We start from the raw sequence: 20,694 nt of genomic DNA, 5'->3' as shown, positions 1-20,694 counted from the left end.
ATTCTCCTGCCTCAGCTTCCCGAGTAGCTGGGACTATAGGCGTGGGCCACCATGCCTGGCTTATTTTTGTATTTTTAGTAGACATAGGGCTTCACCATGCTGGCCAGGCTGGTCTCAAACTCCCGACCCTGTGATCTGCCCGCCTTGGCCTCCCAAAGTGATGGGATTATAGGCATGAGCCACCATGTCCGGCCCATTCTCAATATTGAGTAGTGTTTGTTCTGTTCAGTTGACAGAACTCCACTGAGTGCTTATGGTGTGTAAGAAACTTTGCTGAAGGGGGCTACAATGAAAAGTAAAAATGCTGCAACCACAGAAATCAGAAAAACCTTAATGCAACCCCATTTGTCCCACAGTGAGGAAGCAGAGACTGGAAAACTGAGCAAGTGGCCCAATGTCACAAAGCTCATCCCGGCTGGCTAGGATTCAGGCCTCCTGGATCACCGGCCACTTACGTCGCTGTCCAGGTGAAACTTCAGGTGTCATTAGTAGACCCAAAGAAGAGTCTCGATGGTGGTTCTCAAAATGCTATCTAGGGGGCCACCACCAACTGACCTGCTGGGTCAGTTAACATGTGAATTCCTGAGTCTCATCCCAGACTTCCTGGATCAGACTTTCTGGTGGTAGGACCCCGGAAGCTATATTTGTAAAAAGCTGCCCTGATGATTCTACCTTATACTGTACTAATTGTTAAGAGCCATATTTTTATGACCTGGGCGCTGTGTCTCAGACTAGCCTACAACGATTTACATTTTCTAATGCTGGGAGATCAGCTGATGCAAGAGATGAAATACGAAAGTGAAGTGTGGTCCAACAATCTACAAACAGGCTAATGAGTTCTGAATGACTACGTACAAACATTCCAAAGAACGCAGGGAGACAGGCCCACATTTTACACACAAGGGAATTATGATGTGTGTACAGGAAGGATAAATTCATTGGCAAAGGTCAGTTTCTTCTCCACCTCAACTCCAATCCTCCATCACCAATTCAGCTTCCACCCCATAAAGCAGTCACACGATCCAGCACAGCTTAACAAACTTGGAACCTTATACAGTGAGGTCATCCTTAAAAAGCAACTAGGGTGCAGATGCAAATAGAAAATGTGAATGATTCATTCTGTATTTCTCCAAGACAGTGCTGATGACTGCTAGCAAGTGAATCGACCCTTGGGTTCAAAGTGAGGTTTGATTAGAGGATTATTAGCGCCTTCATTTAGGGGACTCTTTCAAGGGTTGCTTAGGCCGTTCGGAGCCTCAGCCCCTCCACAACAGAGGCACTGATTTGAATTCAGCTTTTGAGCACAGGTGTCAGGCAACAGAAATGAACCAAACTGGTAGCCAAGCCCTACCTGAAACTTGAGGGGAGGAAACAAGAGTTAAGTGGGCTGGAATGAAGAAACTGGAGGAAAGATGGCAAGATTAGAAAAATTAAAAGTGTTGAAATGGGCGAGAGGTAAACGTGGCATCCGCTCCTTTCCTGGTTGTTTTTTAAAAAATCCATATCAATGAACCAAAGTCAACAACTCTATCCTCAATTTTATTTTCCTCACACCCTGCTTTCCTCCCAAAGGGCAAACTTTGGATTGAAATTTGGAAATCATTTCACAAGTCGATAAAAGTTGGCCAACAGTGACATTATGCCAACACAATTCTGCAAGTCCTTATGGAGACACATCTGGAAATGGGCAGCAGCTCCCTACAGGGTTCTTCCCTGGGCACACAGAGAATGAGCACACGCCGAGGGAGAGCTTGCGCCCCATGTTTGGAGAGCGCATTTCTGTCTACTCACTCACTGACACTTCCCTACAAACAGGGAACCGGCTTCATGCGCACATTGCGGGCACATTCCTGCCGGCCCAAGTCTTTCTTTCCTTTGTCCCCAGTCAACAGGACGCTGGGGGTAAGGGAGGCAGGGAAGGAGACAGGAAAGGGCAGTGACAAGCTAAAGGAGGCCATGAAGGGTTTGTGATGGTAGTTTCTTGCACTTAATATTATATTCTCAACATAGAGGAGCAATTACCTACTTTAGCTTGAACGCACTGGGGTATCAGCAACAGTCACATGGGATCAGATTATTCCAATCACATGTGCATTCGTTATTTTACCTTAGTTAAAAAGACATTCTGGCTGGGCGCGGTGGCTCATGCCTGTAATCCCAACACTTTGGGAGGCCAAGCTGAGTGGATCACCTGAGGTCAGGAGTTTGAAACCAGCCTGGCCAAAATAGTGAAACTGTCTACTAAATATACAGAAATTAGCTGGGCATGGTGGTGCACGTCTGTAGTCCCAGCTACTCGGGAGGCTGACACAGGAGAATCACTTGAACCCGGGAGATGGAGGATGCAGTGAGCTGAGATCATGCCACTGCACTCCAGCCTGGGCAACAGAGAAAGACTCCATCTTAAAAACAAAACAAAACAAAAGACATTATGCTATAAAGCAGCCTTCAGATGAAGAGATAATGTGCCATGAAAGCAAACTAGTAAGTTGGGGGTCTCGGACTGCAATTCCACCCAGGAGTCGCTGGTGTAAGAGGCTGACGGGCATGTTCAATGACAACTCATCCAAGCCCTTCTGCTCCTCTGCCTCCTGGGGGGACAGGTGGCGGCCAGGCCAGGCAGGGGTGGACGTGCTTTCCAGCAGAAAGAGCAGGGAACAGGACATCAGAAGACCTGGCTTTTGGTGACTGCTCCTGCTTTCATAGCCACTGAAGTACACTGAGCTCCATCGAGACAGCACCAGGGCAAGTGAGTACCAGATGGGCAATCGGCAGCTCCGTGCCTTGCTGAAGACAAATAGCTAAACACAGGCAAAGAAGACCCTAAGAAGCTGAGAGGCAAAATCTCATGAGGTGCACAGTCTGTGCAAACTTGCTGGGAGGAGCAGGAGAAGCAGCACCCAGCTGTCTCAGTCAGCTTTGCCAAGTTTTCTCAGAAGTACTCAGTGCTGCAAGGCCATGTCTGCTAAAGAGAAGGGAAAATCTGCGGACAGGGCAAAGGTGGAAAAGGCCTGTTATGAAAGAGAAAGGAAACCAGTATCTCTCCTAAAGGGGAGACAGAAAAAACATTAAAGGATCCTAACACACCCAAGAGGCCTCCTTTGACCTTCATCTTGTTCTTTCCTGAGTACTGCCCTCAAATCAAAGGAGAACATCCTGGCCTGCCCGCTGGTGATGCTGCAGAGGCGCTGGCAGATGTGGACTAACACGGCTGCAGATGACTAGCAGCCATATGAAAAGAGGGCTGTGAAGCTGGAGGAAAAATGCCAAAAGGATATTGCTGCAAACTGAGCTAAAGGAAAGTCTGATGCAGCAGAAAAGTGAGTTATCAGGGCTGAAGAAAGCAAGGAAAAAAAGGAAGAGGTGGAAAACAAGGAAGATGAAGAGGAGGAGGAGGAAGATGAAGAAAATGAAGACCAGGGTGATGATGATGAATTTGGTTCTAGAGAATTTTTTCTTGTATATGAAGCATTTGACACCCACCCCCCATACAAAACCCATTCCTTTTGAAGAAAATAAGTGAAATGTAAGGCTATGTAGGATTTGTTTTTTAACTGTACAGTGTCTTTTTTTTTTTTTTTGTCTAGTTAACACACTACTGAATGTGTCTTTAGATAATCCTGTCTTGGTGGTATTTTTAATGGCCACTAACCTTGCCTGACACAATATGGGGTTGTAAGTTGGCACAAAAATTTAAAGCAGGTTGTTGGTGCACAGCACAAAGTAGTTATGTATGGGGGCAGTGGCTTATCCATCTTTAGTTGACTCCGATGAAGCTTACACATGATAACTGTCGTTCTGTTAACTGAGTACCGCTCTGTAATTGCAACAAAAAAGTGGCAGCTGTTTGGTTGACATTCTGAATGCTTCAAAGTAAATACAATTTTTATTTTATTTATTTTTTATTATTTTTATTTTTTTGAGACAGAGTCTCGCTCTGTCTCGCCCAGGCTGCAGTGCAGTGGCACGATCTTGGCTCACTGCAACCTCCACCTCCCGGGTTCAAGTGATTCTCCTGTGTCAGCCTCCCAAGGAGCTGGGAATACAGGCGCCTGCCACCACGCCCGGTTAATTTTGTATTTTTAGCAGAGATGGGGTTTCACCACGTTGGCCAGGCTGGTCTCAAACTCCTGACCTCAGGTGATCCACCCGTCTCGGCCTCCCAAAGTTTTAAAATTTTAAACCAAAAAGAACCGTGACTCTTGTCACTTGTGGACCACAACCTCATCATGACCTTAGGCAAATTATTCCACCGTCCGGAATAGTGTCCTCAACTGTAAAACAAAAGGGTTCAAGCAGAGGTTCTCCAAGCTCCTTTCCGGCTGTCAAATCCCCAGCTTTAATGTGCCTGACTAGAAGAGGCAGAACGTACACGAGTGGCGCCCACTTTGCTTAAGTGGATGATGGCGGTCAGCAGTATTGAATACTCTGAGGAGGAAACTGATGACCAGACTAGTCAGTGAAGAGCAGCCGCTAGCAGGGACATTTGATTTTAGGGAAAGAAATTCAGAAAGGGGCCAGCTGGGGAAGGCAGGTCTAAAATCGTAACCCAGGGGGGATGGAAAACCAGAAAAGGCTGGGACCATTAGAGCCACAGGGTAGGTCTGCCGGAGGAAGAAAAAGACTGGTGAAGGGAAGCAGAGAGTGCTCCATGCATCCCATGTGCCTGGCTGTGGCACAGGGCGGATGTGCACCTGCACAGGGGTACAGAAATACATTCCCTCCGAGAGAAAGACTTCTGTCTCCTCTCCCTATTTTTGACTGAAAGTGTTCTTTGAAGAGCTTTGTGTTCTGCCTCTGAGAGGCCCCCTCTTTTATCTCCTGGATGTTTGTAGAGTTTACAAGGGGAGGGCAGGCAGGAGCCAGCCTGGAGGTGACTTCCAAAACATACTCTCTTTGACCTCCTGGAGATTAATAGGGGCCATGCAGCTGCCACCATTTCTATCAATGCCTGAAGGCTTGGTGTGGCCACTGGTCCTCTCCTGGGACATGAGCCTGGCTGGGAGGAAGATGAGCTTTCACAACAAGGCTGTGGTCTGCATCTGCCTGGGCCCGCTGCTCCCACTCTGGGCTTCCTGAGAATGGCATGAGGAGCGGTCTAATGGCAGTACCAGATCCGGGACCATCTGAAGCCAGCAAAGCCTTCCCATCTCCCTCTCTTCTTTTTCAGACAGCTGTTGCCCCCTTTCGGGCAAAATTCCCTCCCTCCTACTCAGCAGTGCCCTAGCACCATGGCGCTGACCTCTTTTTTTTTTTTTTTTGAGACGGAGTCTGGCTCTGTCACCCAGGCTGGAGTGCAGTGGCGCAATCTTGGCTCACTGCAAGCTCTGCCTCCCAGGTTCTCGTCATTCTCCTGCCTCAGCCTCCCGAGTAGCTGGGACTACAGGCACCCGCCACTGCGCCCAGCTAATTTTTTATCTTTTTAGTAGAGATGGGGTTTCACCGTATTAGCCAGGATGGTCTCAATCTCCTGACCTCGTGATCCACCAGCCTTGGTCTCCCAACGTGCTGAGATTACAGGCATGAGCCACCGTGCCCGGCTATGACCTCTTGCAGCCTCAGGCCTGCCTCCTCCACCGGGCCTGGCTGCCCTCCCTTACACACAGCCATGCTAATGGGAGGGTGGGATGGGTCAGGAGACCTGCCAATGCCTCTGCTCCTTGACGTCCAAATGTCCATGTGCAACTCACTTCCCTTCTCTGGGACTCATTTTTCTCCACTGTAAAATGGGGCAATACCTGCCTATCAATATTATGTGAGAGTCAAGAGAGATGTTGGTTGTGAAAGAGCCTTATCAATCATAAAACTGTAGAGTGCTGCCCTATCAATAAGGGGCTAGCGAGGCAGTAGAGGGGGTAACTGAACTTAGTTTTCAGCGTGGCCTACAACTACCTGGACTCGCACTCAACTTACCTGTTGTATGACCTTGGGCAAGTCATTTATTCAACTTTTTCTAAGCCTCAGTTTGCTTATCTATCACGCGGGGATAATAACAGTATCTAGCTCCTAGAACTGTTGAGAAGATGAATGAGGCCACGTTTGTAAATGCTGAGCACGGGGCCTGGTTCCAAGTAAGTAGCCAGCAGGTGTTTGCTGTTGGGATGACAATGCTGCTGCTGCTGCTGCTGCTACTGAACTTGACAATGAGGATCATCTTAGCAAGGGCTTATGGAGACCTTATGATGAGTTGTGGGCATGTTTGGAGGCAGGCAGGCCTGTTCTGTGTATGTACAGCCCTAACTGGTCACTGCGTCCCCCACTTGGCCCCCTGCAGCCTTTCCCGGGTGACCTGGGGCACACACACAACTATGTTGACACAATGTGCTTCTCTGGTGTGACTGTCTGTCTCTGTGGACCCATGTGGGGTCCAGGCCTCCCAGACCTCAGGCAGTCCGTCCTTTGGAAAACTGGGAAAAATCCAGCACCTAGCTTGGAAAGCCAGTCATTCTCCCCAGCCCCTTCCTCGAAACATGATTCTCCTTTGGGGAGAATGAATCACATGGCCTCTCCAGCTCCCTTTGAATCCTCTTTCAGATCCTCTCTTCTATCTCTGATCAGCTTCCAGATCTTTCTTCTCTGACCTTTTGACACTGCACCCCCTCACCCCAGCTTTCTGCCCTTGGGGAGGCCAGCTGCCCCTGCCCCCTCTCCATGCAGGCAGCTTTCTTCAACTCTGCAAGTCAGGCCTCCACGTCTCCTGTTTCACCTGCTGCTGGGGCTGCAGAGTGCCTCCCATTCTTTGATGTCATTTAACTCTGTAATTGTGTTACTTAACTCTGGGAAGCTTTAGGAGCCTACAGTTGGGATGAGAAAACGCTACCCAGAACAAGCATTCCTGGAAACCTTCATTCCAAGGTAATTGTCTCTGGAGATCCCCTGTATATTGAAAAGGCTTATGGAATTCCAAGCAGGGCCAGGCCTGAGGCTGTGAGAATGAGGCTGGCGTTATCTGTGAACACCCAGATAGGAAGCAGCTCTGTGCCCAGCAAGCCTGGCTTTCCCGGGAGGGATGAGGCACATTTGGCTCTGGATGAGGATAGGGGCTGAGGGTAACATGGGGCTGCTGAGCTCACTGGGGGATTTCAGCGTGGGCGGGGGCTGCCTGCAGAGCCCATTGCCCTCTTCCCGCCTATTTCCTCCTCGCTAATGCTCAGTGTACCCTCGCAGCTCTCCACTGACTCTCTGCCCCGCACCAGGCAGTGTGCAAAGTGCTGGGATACTACGGTGAACAGATACAGGCACAGTCCCTGACAGGAAAAAAAAAAATTGCAGGCCAACAGAGGAGGCGAACAGGTATCAGATTGTAAAAAAACAGAACAAAACAAAAAAAACCTTGTAAAATTGCACGCGTGCTGTGTTTATAGTGTGTTTATAGAGGGGTTATATATGGCACCATGAGAAGGTGGAACAGGGCTTGGGCAGAGCCTGGAAGGTCCACAGGAGTTTTCCCCCGATGAGACTCAGTTGTCTGAACACCGGTGACCAGTGAGAAGGCCTGGGTGAGTATTCCCACAGAAGGTACAGCGTGTGTCAAGGCCCCGATGCAGGAGGGAGCTTGGTGCTTTCCAGGGGCTGTGGGAAGGCCAGAGTGGCTAGAACACACAGGGCCAGGAGCGTGCTGTCAGATGAGGCTGGAGAGGCAGGCAGGGAGAGAGGAGGCAATGCCCCAGAGAGCAGTCAGAAGATCCTGAAGTATTTTCTACAGTGAATGTCCTACGGTATCGGACTTGTAATATCAATACAGCTAATACCCGTATCTCTTCCTATGTGTCAGGCACTGAACTAAGCCCTTTACATGTTACCTCACTCAGTACCCACAAAACCTCTATGAGACAGGTTACTCATTACTATTATTATCCTTATTTAACAGATGAGAAAACTGAGGCACAGAGAGTTCAAGTAACTTGCCCAAGGTTGCACAGCAAGTAAGTGGCAGAGCCAGGATTCAAAGCCACTTAATTTGGCTTCAGAGTCTGCATGCCGAATTTGCCACACATTCAATCGGCTCTAGTGAAGAAAAAGATTGAAGGGAGGCAAGAAAGGGCCCTTTGCACTTTTCTCCTCACTCCCTTGCCATGTATATCACCATACTCCAGGCAATGTGGTCTCCACCCCATCACTCCACCAATGCCACTCCGGCCAAGGTCAACATGACCTCCATGGTACAATGACCAAGGGGTGCTTAAGTCCTTGTGTTGCCAAGTCTCCTAGTCTGCCATTCTCTCCAGTTCCTGCAGGGGCTCTCCTAATAAGGCCAAAGTCAAGGACATAGCTCTGCTTCCCTCCACCTGCTCTGACCTGTGACTACATTGCCTGGGTCACTGGCACCAAGCCAAACTGGGTTCAAGTCCTAGCCCTGCCAGTTACTAACAGTGTGACCTTAGATAGGTGTGATTTCTCTCCCAGCTCGTTTTTCTTATCTGCAAAGTGGGGATAATAATTGCCCATTCAGAGATGTTACGAGGATGAAGGAAATAATACATATAATACACAAAACATAAAGCGGGTGCTCAGTATTTCTAGCAAAACTCACTTATGCACCACCACAACTACACCTGTCCTCCCTCTTTAAGAAATTATTCACGACTCCCACTCCTCTGCAGTCCAGTGCGTGGGAGTCTGGCCCTCGTGGTCTGCCTACTCCTGCAAGTTCGGCCCCATTTCCATCACTCCTCTCCCAGACGCTGCCCCTCCCCTGCAGCCAGGCCAGCTCAGCTGGCTCTCAACACACTTTATACTTTTCTGCAGTTATATTTACTCCACATCAAAAGTCCGAACATCAACTCCACCTACTCTCTTCAAGGTCTATTCAAAGTTTACCATCCTCATAAAGCCTTCTCTGATCATCTTCCCAGGCATAAGCCCTCCCTTCTTTGTCACCAAAGAGAGAAGGCAACGCTTGTGCCACCCGCCGTGGCAGATACTATAAATTTCCTTGTATTAGCACAGGAGGCTTGGACTCACTCCAACTCTGCCACCTATGAGCTGCGTGATCTTAACTTCTCTGTGCCTCAGTTTTTTCATCGACAAAGTAGGGATAATGATAGTTCCCACCTCCATGGAGCTTCTATGGGAATCACATGAGCAACCCACACAAAGCATAGGCCTGACACAGATAACTCACAATAAATGTTAGCTCTTACTATTACTGCTGTTGACATTTGTGTGCATATCTCATCTCCACATTAGATAAATTTCCTGAAGCAGGGATCAAATCTTAAAAAAAAAAAATTAACATAAACATCATTTCAAAGCTCCCATTAGCCCTGTTTTGGAGACAAAGAAGCTGAGACCCAGAGAGGTTCATAATTTGCTCAAATACACACAGCTAGGACATGAAGAAAGCTAGCTTCAGACCCCCATGTACACATTCTCAGACTGTGCGCTTGGCTTTCTTATTACAGCACGGTTCGTAGTGACTTTCCCCAAGAGGGCACACAATCAGTCCCTAGTGAAGAGCCAGTACAGCCAAGGCGGGGACCCCCCTAAACGTGGCCCGCCCTCGAGCCCCTTCTTGCTGGCAGCTGAAGCAGGCTGATTTCTGACAGATGCCTGTATGCAGGAGGGATTTTTGTCAGGAGGATGGAACATTAGAACCAGAGTCAGGTCATGCTGTGGATGCGATCCGACACACGTCCTCATCCTCCAGCCTAAGGAAGACTTGAAGCCGTAGGTTTCCCACTAGAGGGCGCCCTTCTCCCCTTGTCCCGCCCCAGACCCGGTTCCCTCTAACACGTTGGACGGCGTCATGTGGGCCGCCCAACCAGAAGAGGAAGGGCCCCTTGCTCCAACCTGGCTTAACGCAGCTGTCAGCGGAGGGGTGTTAATTACAGTCCGGGAAGGAATGGAGATGCCAGGCCCAGGCTGAGCCAGAGGCCGGAAGACTGGCTCCACCGAGCTGCTTCCAAATTCCCCCTAGGCCCCAGTCCTTTTGTGCTATGCAGTTGAGCAGAATAACATCTGCATCTCAGTCCATTTCAAATTAGATTATCTGCTCACTTCCTGTCTTTTGATCAATTTGCCTGCGGGCAGCTTTCTCCCTCCAACCCGCACCTATTGAGATGCTCAGGGAACTTGCCAGACTCACTGGGGTCACTGAGCTGCAGCGCAATGGGATCAGAAGAAGGCAGGGAGGTTCACTCCCACTACTGGCCCACACGAGCATCTGCAGGGTTCATCCTTTATACTTCGGCGTCACATGCCTGGGAACGCAAACGCACACATCTGCTCTCCTGCCACATGAGTCAGGCTGTCTGCCCACGCCACCCGCCGCAGGCTGGAGACAAGGAGAAACTCTTAGGGGTCACATGGCACCCGCAAAATATTTGGTGTCCTTGTTCACTGAGGAGACTGGATGCCAAGCCCACCACTTCTCCCTTCTTTCAGAACCAGGATATAGGAACAAAGATCAGGGAATAAGGGAACAGTAAATAGCACCCAATTGTTCACCTGTGCCAACACACACACACACACACACACACACACGTCTTTGCTAACCAATGCGAGCCCATGTTTGTAGAAAGCATTCCTGCTCACTGGGCCGAGCCTATCCACAGCAATGCTCGAAGAGGCAGAGGCCCAGCAGAGCATTAGCATTCCTGGGGAAGTAGCAATGTCATCCGCAGGTCCAAGTGCTCCCTAGTGCTATTTCTAGAGGTTACAGCTTACTCTCGGGGCTGGATGAATTTCTTTAGAGTTAAATTAAAGTCCCCATGAAATAGTTAGTTGGCTCGGCACAGGGCTGTGTTATTGGCGTATGGAGGGCAGATTTTAGGAAAGAACCAGCGCTAAGGAAAGAAGGGGCTGGCGGTTCATTTGCAGGTGAAATTATGTGGCACAGAGGTCCAAGCTAGCTCAGGAGGCCAAGCAGATACTGTTTACCCTTGACCCTTTCATCACAGGCTCCCGTTCACTGGCCCACGAATCCTCTTGCTTTTTGGCGTCAGGCAGATGCGTGTTTGAATCCCGGCTCTGCCATTCACCAGCTGAGCTACTACCAGAAATCTGAGCTTCAGTGTCTTCATCTCTAAAACAGGCAAAATAACGTATACTTCTTATGATTGTGGTGAGGATTAAATCCAAGTCCCTGTGTAAACAGAGCTCACATGCGGTTCTGCTTCTTACAATCCCCTCTTCCCACTGCAGCCGGAGGGGTCTTTGGGAAAGCGAAAGCAGATGATCCCATTCTTCTCCACGTTGCCTTCTTGCTTTCTTTTTTTTTCCCTTTTTCTTTTTTTTTTTTTTGAGACGGAGTCTCACTCTGCCGCCCAGGCTGGAGTGCAGTGGTGTGATCTCGACTCACTGCAGCCTCCACCTCCCAGGTTCCAGCCATTCTCCTGCTTCAGCCTCCAGGGTAGCTGGGATTACAGGTGTGCACCACCACGCCTGGCTAATTTTTGTATTTTTAGTAGAAACAGGGTTTCACGATGTGGGCTAGACTGGTCTCACACTGCTGATCTCAGGTGATCTGCCTGCCCTGGCTCCCCAAAGTGCTAGGATTACAGGCGTGAGCCACCACGCCCAGCCCACCTTCTTAATCTTTTTCATGCCATGGACCTCTTTAACAGTCTGTTGATACCTGTTCACCTCTTATTTTAAAATGTTTTAAAATGACTACATAGAAATTCAGTTATCAAAATTTGTGTACACCTTTTTGTGGTATAGTGGTATCTGTGCCTCTTTACATAACAAGAGCTGGAAGTAGGTCTAATAGCAACACTAAATTAATACCATTGGTGACAAAGTCACAGGTGTGGTTAATACCACGAAGCTTTGTTGACCACATTCATAATCGAAGGAAATATTACATTTCTGTTTGAACTTAGAAAAATATATAGATGTTAATTTTTCCTTTCTTTCTTTTCTTTTTTTTTTTTTTTTTTGAGACAGAGTCTCACTCTGTCATCCAGGCTAGAGGGCAGTGATGTGACGTGGGTTCACTGCAACCTTGCCTCTCAGGTTCAAGCGATTCTCCTGCCTCAGCCTCCTGGTAGCTGGGACTACAGGCGCCCACCACCACACCCAGCTAATGTCTGTATTTTTAGTAGAGATGGGGTTTTGCCATGTTGGCGAGGCTGGTCTCGAACTCCTGACCTCAAGTGATCTGCCCACCTCAGCCTCCCAAAGTGCTGGGATTACAGGTGTGAGCCACTGCGTCTGGCCAATTCTTCCTTTCTAGTTTTGTGGACTCTCAGTACTATCCTCAGACCATGGGTGTATGTGGACCCTAGGAAAAGAACCCAGAGACTTCCAAGTTCATAGACAATAAAGTCCTAACTCCTTACCGTGGACCACCAGGCATTGGTGATACGGCAGTCCACTCACCACACTCTAGCTAGTCATGCTAACCCCCATCCTGATTTCTGAACATGACAAGTTCACTTTCCACCTTGGGATCTTGGAGTTTACTCTTTCCCCTCCACATATGCTCTGCCCTGGCCATGGCCCGGCTGGCTTCTCACCGTTCTGACCTCAGCTCAGGCACCAGGCCATCAGCACGGCCTTCCCTGCTTGCCCACTTAATAGGGCCCTCTCCTCAAGACACTCTGGATCATTAACTTGCTTTATTTTCTTCACAGCAGAAATCATGACCTGAAATTGTCTTGTTTATTTACTAGTTTACCTGTTGATTGTCTAGAGTGCCATCTTCAGGAGGGAGCGACCTTCGTCCGCCTTAATCACCATACATCTCCAGTGTCAAGAACCTGCCATGTGCCAGGCACTACATAAATATTTGCTGAATGAAGTCATGATTGAATGAATGAATAGACAAATCCAAGAGAGAGGAGCTCAATTAACATTATTCTCCATCCTTGGCTCTCAACTGGTGGAATAATTTTGTAGCAGAATGTTTTGACTAAGGGCACACACTCTAGGGCCAGCTCAGCCGCTTACTAACTGCATAATCTTATGCCAGTTATTTAACCTCTTTGTACTTTAGTTTCCTCATCTGGAAAATGGGGTTAGTAATATTACATACCTTGTAGGTATGTTGGGGAGGTTAAATTAAGGAATATATAAAAAGCACTTAGAACAGTGCCTGAAACATAGGGAATGTTCCAGAAGTGTCAGCTTTTATTATTTTGTTACAACTTAAAGGATTCACTTCAATTTTATTTATTTATTTTTAAATTATTGTTTCAGAAAATTCAATGTAGGTATTGAAGGGAGTACAAAGAAATCTCATGATTAAAAGACTAATATGCATTATAGATGTCAGTGTTTATATAGTTGAGGTGTGAAAGAGAATGGGAACTGAGAGAAAGGTCCAGACAGGTTATGGTACATGGCAAAGCCCAGAGAGGCCTGAGCTTCGCTTCCTCACGTCACTACTACCATCGCCATCACACCTGACTTTCTGAAGACTGACCAACAATTTATATGTCTAATCAAGAAAATAAATTGAATCCTATCTGAGTTTTCAGGAAGACATGCTCATTTCTTTTTTTTTTTCTGTAATGGAGTCTTGTTCTGTTCCCCAATATGGAGTGCAGTGGTGTGATCTTGGCTCACTGAAACTTCCACCTCCTGAGTTCAAGCAACTCCCCTACCTCAGCCTCCTGAGTAGCTGGGATTACAGGTGCACATCACCACACCTGGCTAATTTTTTTGTATTTTTAGTAGAGATGGAGTTTCACCATGTTGGCCAGACTGGTTGTGAACTCCTGACTTCAGGTGATCCACCCGCCTCAGTCTCCCAAAGTGCTGGGATTATAGGCATGAGCCACTACGCTGGACCGATATGCTCATTTCTAACCCAAATGCACCCTTTATTGATAAAACCTCCGGTCCACGTTGCAGTCACCAATAAGCCATGGGACAAGGGGCACTGAATTTTCACCAGTGAGTCCACCCTCTTCTGACAGTCTCCTATCCCTGCTGGCTGCCAAAACAGCTGGTTAAGCTCTGGATTGCTGACAACGGGCAAAGCTAACTGGCCCACATGGGGATCCAACCTGTAGACCTGAACTAATGAGCAAGGGCTTGTGCTGGCCTAACCAGCCCTACATTTATTTCGAGGCTATGGGTTCCAGGCCCATTCAGGGGCCTGTGTAAAGCCGGCCTGGGCAAGCCCGGGCAAGAGCTTTCTGCCGCTGTAGGAGCCCGACGGTGCCACTGGCTCAGGGCGCTGTCTTCCTTTCATTTTCCCTCCCACTTGTCAGCCCTGTAACTGGCAATGGTGAGATTCACAGGCCTGTTACTAGGACTGTTTTTGTTGGGTGAAATGAAGTACTACCAACTTCTGGGAGCAGTGCCCACAGCCATAGAGAACTTCTAGAGGCCTCCCCTGTGCCCCCTCTCTATTCGCACTTCTTCCCCCATCCCCTACAGCCCCTGAGAGACGAGGAAGGGAGGCCCCGGCTCTGAACTGCCCCACCGCCCCAGGGAGTGAGCAGTGATGTGACCAATCAGATGCACAAAGTGGACGGCATCTGGCCCCTTCTCATGTCCAATCAGCATGTGCACACGTTAAGACTGCTGCAAAGGGCAGCAGGGCATTTTCTCGGGAATCCCTGCCATTTTTTGAGGAAGAGAACTGGAGACATTGTTGTGAACCTCTGGTCACTCTTCCTGGGTGATAAAGGTGTATTTGGTCTTTTTCTGAGTGGTGTCCCACTTGTTGACATGGCTCATATGCCCATCAAGAGTCATACCCCAAAAGTTATTTTTCACAGATCGTACTTGAGACCCACAGCAATGTCTAAGGTTGGCAGTAACCTATTCAGAGATGAGGAGAATGAGACTCAAGAAGTTATGTGGTGTTAAATTTGGAATAATGCTTACCTTTGGGTGGACGAAAGGTGTAGAGAGTGAAACAGGAAAGAGGTGGGTGAGGACAAGGGGGTCTTCGGGATGCCGCTAAGGGTATATTTCTTTATCTGGACAGCGACTGATCACACAGGGATCATTCATTAAGCGGACACTTACGATTTGTGCACTTTTCTATATGTCTATTTCAGTATAATTTTTTTTAAGTTAAGTGATTTTCCCAAGTAGAAGAGAGAATGGCCACTGTTGAGCCTGCCACTAAATATGCTCTGCTGACTCTGTGGTAAGGAGCCTGGAAGGGAAGCCACGGCTGCTGCCACTGTACTGACTGCTGCAGTGGTGACCTCACACATGCAAGGGAGCCACACGCAGGCCTGGCCAACCTCCTGTGCACCTCTCTTTACACATCTGGGTGATTCTAATGCAAGAAGGGGTAAAATGCACATCTGGATATTTTCGTGGATTTTCATTTTCATTTGGATGGAGAAGAGTCCAGATCCCTTGTCTGGCACGAACAGCTTAACAGATTGTGAAATTCCCAGAGGAGCCAATTCTGCCTGCTGCGAACGCCAGGCAAAGCCCAGGGGGAAGACTTGCCTCCCTGCTGGGAGCTGTAATCACCCTCCAGGACTTGCCAACCATCACCCTAGAGAGGTCCCTACAGCCCAAGGGAGAGGGACCCGTCTGTCCCAGATTCCACAGTGATGCCCTGACAAAGCTGCGTGGATCAACTACCCACCAGAATCTGACACTAGGCCAGAGAAGTCATCACGGGGTCCTGGGTTTAAGTCTGCCTCTGGGTAGCTGTGTGACCCTGGGCAAGTTACTTAGCCTCTCTGAACTTGCTTTCTCATGAGTAAAGTATGAATAGTACCAGTTTCTGCTTCATGGGTTTGTTCTGAGGATTAAATGAGTGAACGGATTGGGCCTAGCATGGCGCAAGTGCTCAATAAGTGTTCGTTGCTGTTCTTTTTATGATGCTGTTCCTGATTCTGGCATCTCATCTCCATCCTTTGTGCATGAGCCCCAGAGATCCAGCCTCTGCTTTGGGCAGTACCATCCTGCCTGGTAAGTTTTTCTAAGGCTGAGCCCTCCTATCCGATTTGCTCCTAGTAACTCCCCTTCCCTGTTGGCCAGACTAACCCCAGCTTGCACACTTGCTGGTCTCACTGGCCACACCTAGCATCTGTTTTGAACTCCTGTCTGTGTCCCACTGTTTGCCACCCTCTGACAGCCTCCCAGGCCTCTGACCCACTGTTCTGCCGCCACCTAGGACACGGCAGGTCTGTGTACGGTGCCTCCTGGATCTGATAGGGATCTGTCTGGCAAGAGTCAACAATGGCTTTCAGTGCAGTCCAAATGCATCAACCGTACTACACGCTGCCATTTCTAAGGATCTGGGCCTTCGTATTGTTGCCTCAAGAGCAAATGCGGACACAGCTAGGGCTGGAATTTGGCATCACGCGAAGCAGCCTAACTGAAGGCTGCATAAGATAAGGAATAATTCCATAGGTTCTGGAAAGGGGTGTAATACAACAGGGCTCTCAGATGGCTGCCTCTGTAACTGCCAACACCGCCATGGGCACAACTGAGCCAGGCCTGACTGTCATGCTGACAAACGGGAGGATGTCAGTTGCTCCTGACGAGCTATAGGATGGCAAGAAAAATCATCTGTACATAAACCCCCCAGAACATATAATGATCCTGGCCAGGAACTGTGAGTTGGCGAGGCCAAGCCAGGCAGTATGCACATCGAACACACCAAAGACCTTCTGGTGAGGGATGGCCAGAGGGTAGAGGGAAGATGGAGGGAGGTGCCACATTTGGAATTCTTTGAAGCAGGACTATCTATTCACAGGAAGGCACGGGATGAGCAGGGCCTGGCTGTGGGGTAGGGCAGGGAGCAAAAGCAGCAGGATGGGGTGACTGAGGTACCACCCTGTAAGCGAGAGGTGGCAAGTGCTGGGGACAGCTCTGCACAGCAGTCAGGAGAACACACTGATCCATCTGAGTTTGAATCCTAATTCTACCACTTCCCAGCCACGTGACCTTGAATAAGTTAGTTAACCTCAGAGCCTCAGTTTTCTGATCTATAAAACGGGGGCAATATATATATATATATATTTTTTGAGATGGAGTCTCGCTCTGTCACCCAGACTGGAGTGCAGTGGCCGGATCTCAGCTCACTGCAAGCTCCGCCCCCCGGGTTCGGGCCATTCTCCTGCCTTAGCCTCCCGAGTAGCTGGGACTACAGGTGCCCGCCACCACGCCCGGCTAGTTTTTTGTATTTTTTAGTAGAGACGGGGTTTCACCCGTTAGCCAGGATGGTCTCGATCTCCTGACCTCATGATCCGCCCGTCTCAGCCTCCCAACAATATACTTTTGCCCTTGTAAGGTTGTACTAAGATTAAATAGGAGAACATTTGTAAAGCAAGCATTGGCATTGTGCCTGGCACACAGTAATGAGGCCAGTCCTATCTGTGGAGCAGGCACAGGCCAAGGTGACCCAGGGAGCCATGGGGGTTGAGCACAGTGTTGGGAGTCTGGGTGAGATGGTTCCAAAGTCCCGATGGGTGGGGTGGGCACTTGCTCTGTGACCTCCCGCCTGCTGCCGCCACGCCTCACCAACACACATACTTCAGGAAAGAAAGCCCGCAAGCTTGATAGAGTTGATTTATCCTAAAGGCAGTTGGACCATAGATGTGTGGGTGGTAGGGGCTGCACCAATACCCAGTTAGGCTGACAGCTTAAAAAGTGAAGCAAGGAGTCGCCGCAACTTGGAGAACAACATTGGAGACTGGAGGGTCAATCTTAGAGTCAGACAACTCCCCCTGGACCTCTCCACCCCATGGAGAGAGGAGGGAGGGCAAGATTTGCTTACATTATTCTTTCTCAAGATGATACTGCCCTGGGAAGTGGGGTGGGGCCGTGCATGCAGTGGGGTGAGCTGGAGGCCCAGCTGTGGGAGCCTGGAGGGTGGAGGCAGGAGCGAGAAGCGGGGATCAAAGGAAGTGCACGCAGACGGGAGGGCAGCCACCTCCTGCAGCCCCAACCTGCCAAACGCACCAGTACACCTGGACTGCTGCTGTGCTTTCCCTGTTAGCAAAAGGATTTTCCGAAAACCTACAACAGGTCCCCAGCATTGGGCTGTTTGTTCCAGGCTCCAAGTGCTTTGGCATCAACGCTGGGATGGTTAATTCTCTTCCACATGCCTTTACAGCATCCATCCATCCACCCATCCCCTGGTGGCTGAGTGTTATGTGTCAGGTCCTGTTCTGAATGCTACCAGTAGAGGGATAAAGAAGACAGCTATAGTTCCTGACCTCAGGAAACTTACATTCTAGTGAGCGGAGACAGTCAATAAACAAATAGTCCCATCATAAGCAAGGTGGTTTTAGACAGTAATGATTTCTTTGAAGATCATAAAACAGGATAGTGTGGTAGAAGGTGACTAAATGAGAGGATGGGGGTCCTTCAGGGTGGCAGAGAAAGAACACTTCTCAGAGGAGGGGACGCCTGGCTTTGACAGAGACAATGACATGGAAACGGTAGACTGGAGATTTAGGAAACAGGTTTTTGAAAGAAGTGCAAATGTGAAGGCCACATGCTGGAATTGACCATGCTGTATCCAAGGAACCAAGAGGAGGCCAGTGAGTGTGGGGCACATGAGGGGAGATGCAGAGATGTAGGACGCTGGATTAGTTCTTCCAGAGAGAAGGGATACTGGTGAAATTGTGGCTGGTGCCAGGCAGGGCATAGAGGAAATGGTTATGCTCATTGAAGATGTGAGCAAATGGTAGCCCAGGAAGATTCAGATACTAATTTACGGTTCTGGGACAGACTCTGGCTTCCAACTCAAGATAATATTTCTCTAAGCCCAAGAGGACTAGTGGGTGCTCCACCACTGCCATTGCCTGGATGCCAATTAAGAGGGGGCCCCAGACACCCCCACCTCCTGGGGGGAAGATCTGCTGCTTGTGTCTCCTTTACCTGCAGAGGGCAAGAAGAGAGGGGGTTGGAACAGCACATATAACTTTGGAAGGCTGCCGCGCCTTTCCCCAATAGGATCAAGACTGGACACAGGTGCGTCTGTGTTGATGAATGACGCTGCTGTGGTCTGCATGGCAAGAGGAATGAACCCAGGCCAGCCCAGGAGAGGGAAGACTGGGGCCTGGATAAGCATATCCCAGGGGAGCAGGCAGATGTGCATGAAGATGAGCATGTTTGGGGACCGAGGCAGGTGAGGCTGAGGAGCTGAGCTCCAGGCCAGAAGAGGAGGTGAAAACAGAGCCCTACGTGGGGAGGGAAGGAGAGGAGAGAGCGAACACTCACAGAGAGTCCACAAAGTGCGAGCATGCTAGAGGAATTATATTCCATTTATTTCTCATAGTAATCTGGGGTGGGTACTATTATTTTCGTTTTGAGGGTGAAGACCCCAGGGTTCAGAAACGTTGGGTGACTCGTCCAAGTCCACACAGCTTATAGCTGGCAGAGCAGCGATTTGTACCCAGGTGTCTGGTCGGGAGGAAAGGCAGTGTGAGGACAGGGGTGGGCACATCCCTCCCATTTTACTACCACCTGTATGCTGACAACTTCCAAATGGGGCTCGGGCCCAGCTCTGCCTCTTGCCAGGCTTCCTCACTCCCCCTACCTACTGACTTCCTATGCCCATGTCTAATTCCATCTCTCTGCCATCTAAAGCTACTCTTTCCCTGTGTGCCATTAATGACTTCCCTATCCATCTGTCATCCCAAACAGAGACCATGAGTCAGCCTGGAGTCTTCCCTCTCCCTCCCTTCCCTGTTGTCTCCCCATCCAATAACCAGGCCCCATCCCTTTTACCTCTGAAATGCCTGTTGAATCCATCACCGCCACTTGACTCTCACTGCCCCGACCATCATTCAAGCCTTCCTTTGAATTATTCAGTAGCTTCTGCACTGGTCTCTTTGCTTCCAGTTCTTTCCTATGCCATCCATCCACTCAGCTGCATTGGGCACCAGGGGCTCTCAAACTCAAGCAGCATTGGGAATCAGTGGTTCTCAAACCTGAGCTCGAATCAGCACCACCTGGAGGGCCCGTTAAGTTGCAAATGGCTGAGTCCCACCTCAGAGTTTCAGGTTAAGTAGGTCTAGATGGGGCCCCAGAATTGGGATTGCTGACAAGTCCCAGGTGCTGCTGATGCTGCTGGTTCAAGGACAGTATTTTGAGAACCATTGCTCTAAAGTTTACACCAAAGATCTAATATTATTCCTCTTCTTTAAAAACTCCAGTGACTCTCCACTCTCTTTAAAATGGAGTCTCAGCTCCTTCCCACGGTCTAAGTGATGGTCACCACCCAGCCGAGACTTGCCTCTTCAGCATCACCTGTAGCTACTGCCCTCTCCAGCCTGACGTGGACACAATGCACTCTTCGTGTTCCTTAAACTTGGCATACATTTCAGACCCCACACCGTTCCCTCTGCTGGCAACTCTCTCCTCCTTGTTGCTTGTCAGATTCCTACTTGTCTATCAAGGTCTGACTTGACTGCACTTCCCTGAGAGGCACTGCAGTGGTTAGAATGACCGTGGGCTTTGATGTCAGATGGGTCTGGCTTTGAATTCCAGATCAATCACTTGTTAGCTGTGCGACCCTGAGTTGGCCTTCTCTGTGAAGTCAAAGTCAACCTTGGCGTCTTCGTTATGAAATATGAATAATAACATTTATCACATAAGATTGTTATGTGGAGAGGAAATGATGCATGATAAATGCCTGGCAGGTAGTAGGTATTCAATAAACACTGGCGACAATTCTCATTAGCTCTGCTCTGAAGCCTTGCCTGGCTTCCTCCGGCTGAAACACTTCCTTTCTTCTCTGTGCTCCCATATCATTTTGCATAGGATTCCCTTTTGTATATATCACAAGATAAGGTCTCATACTAACTTATA

At 49.1% G+C, this 20,694-nt stretch overlaps 1 protein-coding gene across 1 annotated transcript in view; it reads right to left on the bottom strand.

Moving 5' to 3' along the window:
• GRIK4 (glutamate receptor, ionotropic, kainate 4) overlaps window positions 1-20,694 on the bottom strand; it is a 369,007-nt gene that overhangs the window by 48,627 nt on the left and 299,686 nt on the right. The gene's annotated exons all lie outside the window — the stretch shown is intronic.

Source organism: Mandrillus leucophaeus, unplaced genomic scaffold, assembly GCF_000951045.1.
Source record: "Mandrillus leucophaeus isolate KB7577 unplaced genomic scaffold, Mleu.le_1.0 Scaffold71, whole genome shotgun sequence".
Classification (NCBI taxonomy): Eukaryota; Metazoa; Chordata; class Mammalia; order Primates; family Cercopithecidae; genus Mandrillus; species Mandrillus leucophaeus.
This window is presented reverse-complemented; position numbering and strand designations above follow the sequence as displayed.